This window comes from Quercus robur, chromosome 4, assembly GCF_932294415.1.
Source record: "Quercus robur chromosome 4, dhQueRobu3.1, whole genome shotgun sequence".
Classification (NCBI taxonomy): Eukaryota; Viridiplantae; Streptophyta; class Magnoliopsida; order Fagales; family Fagaceae; genus Quercus; species Quercus robur.
This window is the reverse complement of record NC_065537.1, coordinates 5,700,721-5,712,350: the sequence shown is the minus strand read 5'-3', so window position 1 is coordinate 5,712,350 and position 11,630 is coordinate 5,700,721.

The window sequence follows — 11,630 nt, the reverse complement described above, 5'->3', positions numbered from 1 at the left end:
TCTTTTCTTGGTCTGCCTCATCCATCCTTATCTGATAGTATCCAGAGAAAGCATCCATGAAACTTAGCAATCTATGACCTACAGTCAAGTCTACCAACTGATCAATACGTGACAATGGATAGCTATCCTTGGGGCAAGTTTTGTTTAGATCGGTGAAGTCGACACATATCCTCCATTTGCCATTAGCCTTCTTGACCATTACTACATTGGCCAACCATTTTGGATAATAAACCTCTTGAATAAAATTTGCATTGCAATCAACTTCTGAACCTCCTCTTTAATGGCAATTTCTCTCTTAGGGGCAAACACTTTTTTCTTCTGTCATACAGGCTTAGTGGAAGGACATACATTTAGACGGTGGGAAATGACACTAGGGTTTATACCCGGCATATCCTCATGACTCCATGCAAACACATTAATGCTCTTCTTTAAGAACTGGACAAGATCTTGCTTCATCTTCTTTTCCATATTTGCTCCAACCCTTGTATACTTCTCAGGGTCATTCTTGTCCAAAGGGATGTCTTCCAATGCTACAAAGGGCTCTGCCACAATTCTCCTCTCCTCAATGTTCATCGTCTGAACCTATTCGTCCATAGCCAACATGGCCAAATAGCATTCTCTTGCTGCTAGTTGATCTCCTTGTACTTGTCCTACCCCATACTCTGTAGGGAACTTAACTGATAGGTGGTAGGTAGATGTGACTGCCTTCCAACTATTTAAAGTTGGCCTTTCGATTATGGCATTATAAGAGGATGAAAAATCTACCACAAGGAAATTCACGTCCTTGGTTATCTGTTGTGGGTATGCCCCTACCACCACAAGTAATATAATGGTTCCTACAGGCTACACTTTCATTCCTCCGAACCCTACTAAAGGTGAATTCACTGGATGAAGTTGATCTCGTCCAAGCCTCTTTTGCTGAAATGCAGGGTAGTACAAGATGTCTGCCAAACTCCCATTGTCCACCAACACCCTTTTGGTCGTATAGTTAGCAATAAGCAAAGTGATGATGATGGCGTCATCATAGGGGTGGTAAAGCCTTTTAGCATCCTCGTCTGTGAATGTGATAGTCTGTTCGTCCGTTGCTCTCGTCCTTGGTGATTGTCCAGAGAGTTGTACGTTCTGCACTACCTTCAGGTACGTCTTTCTAGACTTGGAAGGTTGCCTTGTTGAGGTTCCCCCTATGATAACTCTTATTTCTCCGAGCGGGGGTCGTGATAACTCTTCTACCTTCCCCTTCAACTTCTTGTCCTTGTGATCTTGTCCAAGGAAATTTCTCAATTTTCCTTGCCTGATGAGATTTTCAATCTACTGCTTCAAATTGAAACACTCGTCCGTGTCATGCCCATGGTCTTTGTGGAAGCGGCAATACTTGTTCCTATTGCGCTTGTTGGGATCTCCCTTTATTTTCTCCAGCCATTTCAAGGAAGGATCGTCCTTTATTTGCATGAGAACTTGTTCAAGTAGCATGTTTAAGGGCGTGTATTGTTGACTCCATGCTGAAGAGCTCGACTTCTTGTCTCAGTCCTTCTTCTCTCTTGTCCATCCCTTCTGTAAGGTTGAATTTATTCAACCATCTAATTGGCTTTATTCCGTGCCAAATTTGCTTGTAATTCAGCATTTAGTAACCCTGTATTTAGGTGGGATTGTTGTAAGGGTAGTGAGTGAGATAGTGTGAAGATTGCTCAAGAGTGTGCAAGAAAACAAAGTGTCGCGGCAGGGACTCGCGACTGGACTCGCGGCTTCAACCCGCCAGAAGATGCACACGTGCCAAGCATGCTGGAAGATGAACAGTCATGCTAGCTGGAGCACTACAGGACAAAACAGGACAACTGGCCATACGGTTAACTCGCAACTGGAACTCGCGACTTAGTCAAGCCGCGAGGTCAAGCCGCGAGCCACCCCTGTTTTGGAAAAACCTGACGTTTCGCATTCCACTTCACTCCAGTATAAATACCCTTTTAACCCACGATTGAAAGAGAGCTTCCAGAGAGAATTTTGAGAGAGAAACCCTAAAGAAAAACCAGATTGTTTCACCCACAATCTCTACCTTAGAGTCTCATCAAATTCCCTCACTCTCTTCCTCTCCATTGTCAAATCCTTGAGAGGCCTTTATACCAAACCTGGTTCTCACCATTATCATCTCTGTGAGACAGACGTTTGGAGTTCTGGGAAGCAGTTAGGAAGGAGCCAATGTTCATTGGTTGATGCTACGGTGAAGTAGCGGAATCCGGAAAGCTAGAAAAGAAAAAGGTTCGGCGCAACCTCGTTGGAGCAAGAAGCTTGGAGGGCTTAGGTGCATTGGGTAGATTAGGCTTGGAGGGTCTATTGCTGTCCTTGTATCCCAACTGTATTTTCTAGTGGATTGATTACCGCTTGGAGGGCGGCGGAGAGGTTTTTCGCCGAGGTCTTCGGTTTCCTCTTCGATAACACATCTGGTGTTATCTCTGTGTTTGCATCTTCCTTCCTCTCTATCTCTGCCTTTACATTATCTGATGTGGTTTATTTTGTTATGGCTTAGATAGTATTTAACCTATTTCACATTATAGCATATGTTAAGTTTCCGCACACTTGTTGTTTGACATATTGCTTGTGTTGGTTAAGTTAATTTTTGGGGGTCTAAACGTTCAAAAGTGTTTTGTACACGTTTTTGGAACTTTCAATTGGTATCAGAGTAGGTACACTTATTGTGGTTTAAATACCTAAGTGTGATCCTTGACCCCTTTTGTTTATTTGCCATGGATTGTGCTTTGTATGCCTCTTTGCATGATTTGGTTGGTGATGAATGTAACATGCCACGTGTTTGTGAAAATGTCTCTATGAGTGCTAACATGTTAATTGAATCCATGGGTGTTGTTGACAAACTCTTGAAGAAAAATGCTAAGAAGTTTCAAAAGAATTTGAGCAAGTTATTTTGTGAAAAGGATGATTTGATTGCTAAGCTCAATGAATCCAACAAATTGGTTGAGAAATATAAAAAACTTGCTGAAATTTCTCTTGAAAAGCTGAAAGAGTTTGAATGTTTGAATATGGACTTGGATGCTAAACTTGTTTTGTCTAACAAACTTGTTGATGATCTTAAATGTGAAAATGAATCTCTTAAGATGCATGCCAAGTGTTTGATTGCTGAACCTATTGTTAAAAAGGATGAAAATATTTGTTGCAATCATGTTGTGATACCCGATTTTGTGCCTAGTGTGTGTTCTACCTTAAAGGATAAATCGGTGTACAGTCCTCCACATAAAAGAAATCAAAAGGTGGAGAGAAAGGCTGTTAAGTCAAAGCCTCTGTTTAGGTCTCAACCTAAGGCTCTGGATGGATCTAAGTTTGTTCCAACTTGCCACCATTGTGGTGTGATTGGTCATATAAGACCTCAATGTCATAAGTTGAAGAGGGAACAAAACCATATTGCTAGATCCCTTCCTAAAAGGCCTAGTGGACCTAAACACATTGTGTGTCACCATTGTGGTGCCTTTGGTCATCTAAGACCTCAATGCTCTAAGTTTCATGCTTTTAAAAGAATCAAAAGAAAAGAAAAACTTGAGCTTCTTGGAAGTTGTGCTAAAAAGGATAAACCGGATTTGAGTGATAATAGCATGTTGTTAAAGAAAGTGTTTAATGCTCTTAACTCCTTGTCTATGTGCATCTCCGGTTCTCATTCTTCCAACCCTCGTCTCACTTCTCATGAGACACTCATTCCAAACAATTGTTCTGTTTGGATGAGGAAGGGTTCCTATGATTGAGCTTTTGCTCCTTTGGTCCTTGATCTAATTCTTTCGATCTTTGTAGGACCCTTCATGCATTAGATGCTTCATTGTCATGCATTTGTGCATCATGCATATCTTTATATGCATTGTTTTGTTTTTGTTTTGATCTTACTTTTATGTCTTTGGTTTGTGTGTGTAAAAATCCAAAACCACATAAAAAGTAGAAAATCAAAAAGCTTGATCGACGTTGTTGAGTTTTGTCTCAAAACTTGTTTTGCCTTGTACCTTTGTGCTAATGGCTTTGTGCATTTTCGAGCATTGCTTGTTTCTTTGCACTCATATCACTGTGGAAGAAATCTTGAAATCTATGTGATTATTGTAAATAGATCTTCAAACTTGTCATGAATGATTAGTGAATGGTTATGTTGATCTTGAAACTTGCATAGACTTGTGTCTATATATCTTCCCACTCTTTATTTTTGTTTTTGCTAAGAAGAGCTCACCAAATGTAAATCTCCAAATGAAAAGAGATATTGAGCTGCAAAAGCCTGTTGCACATTCTAGTATTCGACTAGGAAAAAGGGTAAGCGACCTTATATTAAAGAGAATGTTTATTCAAAAAGCCAAAGGCTTGTTCATTAAAGAGAAATATCAAATATCACTCTCACAATGAGAGGCGATTGTCTCAAGAGATCAAAATGATCAAATGTTATGGAGTCAAATGTAAAGCTCCAAGATATGTTATCAAGTTTTGTGGGAGGTCATATATACATATTTCTATAATTGAGATGGATCACTTGATCTAGTGCTAATTGTGTATGCCTTGGTTGAATTGATCATTGAAGCTTCACATTAGACTAAGGACTATTTCATTGTTGATATCCACACACAACACACAAGTTTATGTTCAATAAATGCCATATTCATTTGTGTGATTGTACTTGATGAAATGTGTTTTCACATGCTCAATCTTAGTTAATTCAAGCGCAAAAAGATTTTTGAGTGTTTTAGGTGTTTTTGGAAAGTATTTTGTTAAAAAATCTGAAATTTTTCAAGAAACCCAGTTTTGCCCTGTTTTGGCGACTCAGTCGCGGGTAAGTCAAGTCGCGAGACTCAGTCGCGTCTTCGCGGGTCATTTTTGACAACTTGTTCGCGAGTGGAAGGTCCAGTCGCGAGGGTTACTCAGAGATTTTGGCGGCTCAGCTCGCGACTCCCTCGCGGGTAGACCCTCCAGTCGCGAAAAACACTTAGAAAATTTTTCAAAATTTTGTCTTTGAGCGTTTTGGCGGCTTGCCCTGGCGACTTAACTCAGTCGCGAAATTCGCGTGTTTTGCATATTGAGGGTTATTTTCAAAGTTGTTTTCAAAAAAAAAAAAAATTTTTCATTTTTCCCCTCATGCATCATTGCCATTGTTCGTACCTTCATCTCTTGCCCTCATTTCTTCTTGACCCTTTGTCTATTCCTGACAAAAAGGGGGAGAGTATACTCTAGAGTATGTTTCGGAGTATTTTGTCATTTCTATATGACTCTTGTGCACATCCTTAGGGGGAGAAATTCTATTTCTCATGCACATTTGTAGGGGGAGAGATATTCCATAGGGGAGATGCATATACCAAGGGGGAGAAGACATTGTGTTAACTAGAAAACTTGTTCTATTTGTTTTTCTTGTTGGCTTTATGGTGCTTTGTGTTATGCTTTGGTGTTCTCATTACATCATGTTTGTGCTTTGGACATGCATATATCCCTATGTGATTATGCTTCATTGAATGCATGTTCAGATGATCATTTGCTTTGTTATGTGATCATTGTAGTCATTTCTATACTTGTCATTTATTACTTGCTTTACCTTGAGGGTCTAATGTGTTTTGTGCAAGTGTTTCAGGGTACAAGTACATATATGTTCCAAGTGCATCACAGCTTCTCATCTCTTTGAAGGGGAGAAATTTTAAGCACTTTTAGTTTATATTGTTTAAGTTATTATTCAATATAATGTGTTTGTACCCATATGCTTTTGTAAGCTTTTAGGGTTTATGTTTTATGCATAGTTTGTAGGCCTTGTGGTATGTACCATGCTTAAGTGCAGCCTTTATGCTATGTTGAAATCAGTACTTTAATCTAAATGTTCTGCATTGTGATTGCTGTACTGTCACTCTTGTGCCCTTGTAGGATTGTTCCTAGATGCATATGCCTTGTGTGCTATGCATTGGTTGAGTGTTGTGCATACAAGTGTCTTGCCTTGTGCTTGTTAACTTGTATGTCCTTGTGTTCATTCCAAGTGTGAATGAGCACTGTGATCACTACTTTGTGGTGTTCACTTGGTTGATTAAGCCATGGTTTGTTCATTAACTCCATCTTATGCTTGATCTCTTTTTGCCTGTTTCATATGCATTTAGAATTTTCTGCTTACAATGATCATGGTGTATTGTTGTGTTTCAGGAGTTTATGTTCATATGATTCAAGTGCTTCACAGCTTCTAGAATTAGGTGTGAGTGAGTTTTGATCAACTGTTCCCAACTCACATGTTAAGTCTAGAGTCTGTTTTAGAGTTTTGTCACGGAATAGCCAAAGGGGGAGATTGTAAGGTTGAATTTATTCAACCATCTAATTGGCTTTATTCCGTGCCAAATTTTCTTGTAATTCAGCATTTAGTAACCCTGTATTTAGGTGGGATTGTTGTAAGGGTAGTGAGTGAGATAGTGTGAAGATTGCTCAAGAGTGTGCAAGAAAACAGAGTGTCGCGGCTGGGACTCGCGGCTTCAACCCGCCAGAAGATGCACACGTGCCAAGCATGCTGGAAGATGAACAGTCATGCTAGCTGGAGCACTACAGGACAAAACAGGACAACTGGCCATACGGTTAACTCGCGACTGGAACTCGCGACTTAGTCAAGCCGCGAGGTCAAGCCGCGAGCCACCCCTGTTTTGGAAAAACCTGACGTTTCGCATTCCACTTCACTCCAGTATAAATACCCTTTTAACCCACGATTGAAAGAGAGCTTCCAGAGAGAATTTTGAGAGAGAAACCCTAAAGAAAAACCAGATTGTTTCACCCACAATCTCTACCTTAGAGTCTCATCAAATTCCCTCACTCTCTTCCTCTCCATTGTCAAATCCTTGAGAGGCCTTTATACCAAACCTGGTTCTCACCATTATCATCTCTGTGAGACAGACGTTTGGAGTTCTGGGAAGCAGTTAGGAAGGAGCCAATGTTCATTGGTTGATGCTACGGTGAAGTAGAGGAATCCGGAAAGCTAGAAAAGAAAAAGGTTCGGCGCAACCTCGTTGGAGCAAGAAGCTTGGAGGGTTTAGGTGCATTGGGTAGATTAGGCTTGGAGGGTCTATTGCTGTCCTTGTATCCCAACTGTATTTTCTAGTGGATTGATTACCGCTTGGAGGGCGGCGGAGAGGTTTTTCGCCGAGGTCTTCGGTTTCCTCTTCGATAACACATCTAGTGTTATCTCTGTGTTTGCATCTTCCTTCCTCTCTATCTCTGCCTTTACATTATCTGATGTGGTTTATTTTGTTATGGCTTAGATAGTATTTAACCTATTTCACATTATAGCATATGTTAAGTTTCCGAACACTTGTTGTTTGACATATTGCTTGTGTTGGTTAAGTTAATTTTTGGGGGTCTAAACGTTCAAAAGTGTTTTGTACACGTTTTTGGAACTTTCACCTTCTTTGGACGAGGACCTTGTTCAAAGTGGCACGGGAGATTTGCTTCTATTCTCTTAACTCTCTTTCTTTTCTTGGCTATAATTGTGTCTTCTACATTCATAAAATTTTGGGCCGAATAGATGAGTTTAGCCATGGTTTGAGGCTCTTTCTCGTAAAGCTTGTGGATGAATAAATAAGAGTTAACTCCATTGTGGAAGGCCGCTAATAACAATTTATCACCCATCTCATCCACTGTCAGGGCTTCCTTGTTGAAACAAGTAATGAAGGACTACAAGCTTTCATTCTCTCCTTGTTCAATGGTTAATATGCTGGACGAGGAACGTTTATGCCTTTGTCCTCTGATGAAATTATTGAAAAACAACTTACTCAACTCTTCAAAAGAACTCACTATGTTAGGAGGGATCTTACTGAATCACACTCGCGCTGGTCCTTTAAGGGTGGTAGAGAAGGCTCTACACATAATCTCGTCTCGAACCCCTAAAGGTACATTGTAGTCTTGAAAGTAGCAATACGATCAAAAGGGTCACGTGTTCCATCATACAAATCAAATGAAGGCATCTTGAAATTCGGAGACAAAGGATGACCATTAATGGAAGCCGTGAAAGGGGAGTCTGTTTGGTGAACTAAATCCTCTACGGGATTCGCCCTTCTCATGTTCTCCCTCATCTCATCCATAACCTTCCTCATCGGATTCATCTCCTTCTCCAAGTGTGGCACCCTTCGTGAAGTGGTGCCCTTTGACTAGGTCTTAGGCTCAGGATTTCCTCTATCTTCTTGACTCTAGGCTTGTCCCTCAACATATCCTTCGTGATGTTGCCTCCTTAGATTAATCTCCCTAGTCAAGTCTTGGTTCTTGCGAGTTAACTCTACCATGGCGGCTGCCATGGACTGTATGTGTTGGATGAAAGACAGTTGCATGATTGGCAATATTGGTGGGGATTGCTAGAAGCATTCCTACTCTCCGGTGGCCTGGGCTAGTGGCCCTCGATCTTGTTCGAACCATTCAGCCTTTTGTCGTAGAAAGATAAATCGTAAGACAATCTATCCCCACAGATGGTGCCAACTGATAATGCTAGGAAAATCAGTAGGCTAGATGCTTCGGACTTTAGTGATCTGGAAGGCTTGAAGAGAAAAGCAACAATCAAAGGTGACCAGGGTTGACCAGCTAATAACCCTTCGATGATGAAGTTCGTTTCTATCTTCAAAATCTAGAACTCCAAATTTCTAGGAATTCAGTAAAAGGGAAAAACTTACTTTATCTTTACGTAGAGGAGTGTTTATATAGTACATAGGGCGGTTACTTGTCTGATAACTTCCTCGATCACTGAGGAGGTCGAAAGATTTGAAGTTAACTTCCATAACTGCCACGGAAGTTACATTGTTTGATCTTATTTTCTATAACCATCATTGGTAGCGATTTGTAGTAATGAACTTCGATTTTTACTTATGCTCCGAAATAAGAATGTGGAGGTTGTCCAAAACTTGTATAGAGTTGGGACGTATAGAGGTCGTCCAAACATTTTTATGGACGGACGACCTTGTCATGGACGAGTACTCATTCAAAGCCCGCTTTTATATTCTTGCCCTGGACGACCTTTATGGACGAACTTGGAGTTGGTCTATTTTCTAATACACCATCACTTTTAATTAACAGGTCATGTAAATGTCAATACAAATAACTTGTTTAATAACTAGCTTTATTAATAATAGGTTATACCTAACCTGAATAACATGTTATCAATTCCTATATATCTAAAATTGAAATACAATTACAACCATAAATATAGTAATAAACATATAACTACAACAAAAAATTAATCAATAATAACAACCATAATGCATGTAGATTGGAGCCATACCATTAGTTATGGTATGATCAAGTGGGAGATGTTAGTGCATATAATTGTAATAGGTGAGCACACCATAATATGGAGCATGCTCACATATGTAATAGCCCCCACTTGATCATGGTATTACCAGTGGCAGCTCCAGGAATATTTTTCAAGGTGGTCATTAAGAAACTTAAATTATACAAAATTTAATTAAAAGAGAACTTAATATATTGATCCCAAAAAAAAAAAAAAAAAAACACACACACACACACAAAAATACAAAAGTCTTACAATTTTTTTTCTAAAATTTTTTTATTTTGAAATTTTTACATAATAGTCTCATTACCAATGTTGCAAGTTACATCTCTATCAAAATTTTAGTTAGATAAAAATTTTCTTGGGATTTTTCATTTTGTTAAGGGGTCTAAAGTTTAAGGACAAAATTTGGTTACAAACTTAATTGTACCCTAAGGCTACAACTCTCACTAAATAAGAAGAAACTGTAATCTATTTGTGGATTTGTCAAAATTCAGGTATAAAAAAAAATATATATATATATTATTGAGTAGAGTTATACTCTTAATTTACAACCAAATTTGTTACTAAATTTTATTCAAAATTTAATTATGTTGGGCCTAAAAAAATTTAAGATGGTCACAAATATTTTTTAAGAATTTTAAAAAAAAAATTTAAAATTTATATATAATAATATATATTTTTTTAAGGTTAGGGTGATCCTGTAACCACCATAAACTAAACGTAGAGCCGCTAGTGGGTATTACTGGGCGCAACGTTGTCTTCGTTAGAGAGGAAGTGATTTTGGGTTAGGTTGTAACTTTTGGATTAAGTATGTCTATTCCCATTGGTGCATGTTTGCCTATAAGTTCCAGGATCCTTATATTCACTCAAACACATTTTTGTTCTCTAAAAATGCAAGGTTGTAGATTTGTTGTCACCACTTAAACATGATTGTCATCAACGGAGGGGCCAAAAATATTTCTTTAAATTTTGAATATGATTTGTATGATGCATGTGCAAAATTGTACTAGAGATAATAAATATTTTTTTTTTTTTTTGAAGAGAAAATGAAATATCATTAACACAGGGGAAAAGGATTACAACAGGGGCCAAAGCTTACAACATTCAGCCAAGGCCTGCTTGAATCAGGTGCTTTAAGAACAGAGGAAAATCATCTTTCCAAACATAATTTGCATTGTTACATTTGGCAAAATGGGCAAGCTCATGAGCTGCCCTGTTGTAGTCCATTTTCACGTGTTGGAAGGAGCAACTTAAGAAGGAAGATTTTGCTTTCTGAATTTCTTGAATCAAATGGCCCGTTTCACCTCCTCCAGGATCATGCATGACTGCTTGGACAACAGAGGCAGCATCCGATTCAAAGATAACATTGGGAATGGCCAACTCCAGAGCCAGAAGCACTCCCTGTTCCATAGCTAAGAGCTCAGTCCACTCAGCTGGATAGTGTGAAGGCAGAGCTTTACTCAGGGCAGCAACAATATTGCCACTGTCATCACGGACAATCGCGCCAACCCCTGAGACTCTGTGGTCATCCAAAGGCGATGCACCATCCACATTGACCTTAAAATAACCAGCCGGAGGGGCCACCCAGCCACCATTCGAAGCATGCTCCGTAGGCCAAAGCATAGTGTTTGCTTCATGGAAATCATTCATGACATTTCTCGCCAAGTCCCAAACTTGCAGAGGAGAGAGGCTTTTTTCATTATGAACTAATAGGTTCCGATTATGCCAAATTGCCCAAGAGATAGCAAAAAAATATTCCAAGTGCTCAACATAAGGACTTGAACAGAAATAGTGTACAACATCAATGAGGTCCGTGGCTTTCAACAGCAGATGCAGGGGATAGTCCTGCCAAAGCGACCAAACAAAAAGAGCAAAATCACATGAAATCAATGCATGAATGAGACTTTCAGGTTCATCCCCACAAACTGGACAGTCCCAACCCAGCTGGATACCTCTTTCCATCATTTTCATATATACCGGGAGGCCATACACACAAACTCTCCATGAAAAAATTTTAATCTTTGCAGGGAGTTTCAACTTCCATAACTTTCTCCAAATAATGGCATTTGAGTCTCCAAAGGAGCTTTCCCCAACATCCTTATCAACCTGAAGCTTGGCAACGATGAAATAGGCACTTTTGACAGTAAATACACCTTTTTTGTTCCCAATCCAAATAAGAGCATCATCCGACAAATTCTGACTTAGAGGGATTTTTAGGATAGTATCCGCTTCAAATGGTAAGAAAAGTGCCTTTACCACATTTGGTTTCCACCACTTTGTTTCAAGATCGATGAGTGAGGAGACCATGGGGAAGTCTTCAAAATCTTTAGGAGGGGTGATAACTTTGTATGTGGAACGAGTAGGGAGCCATTTG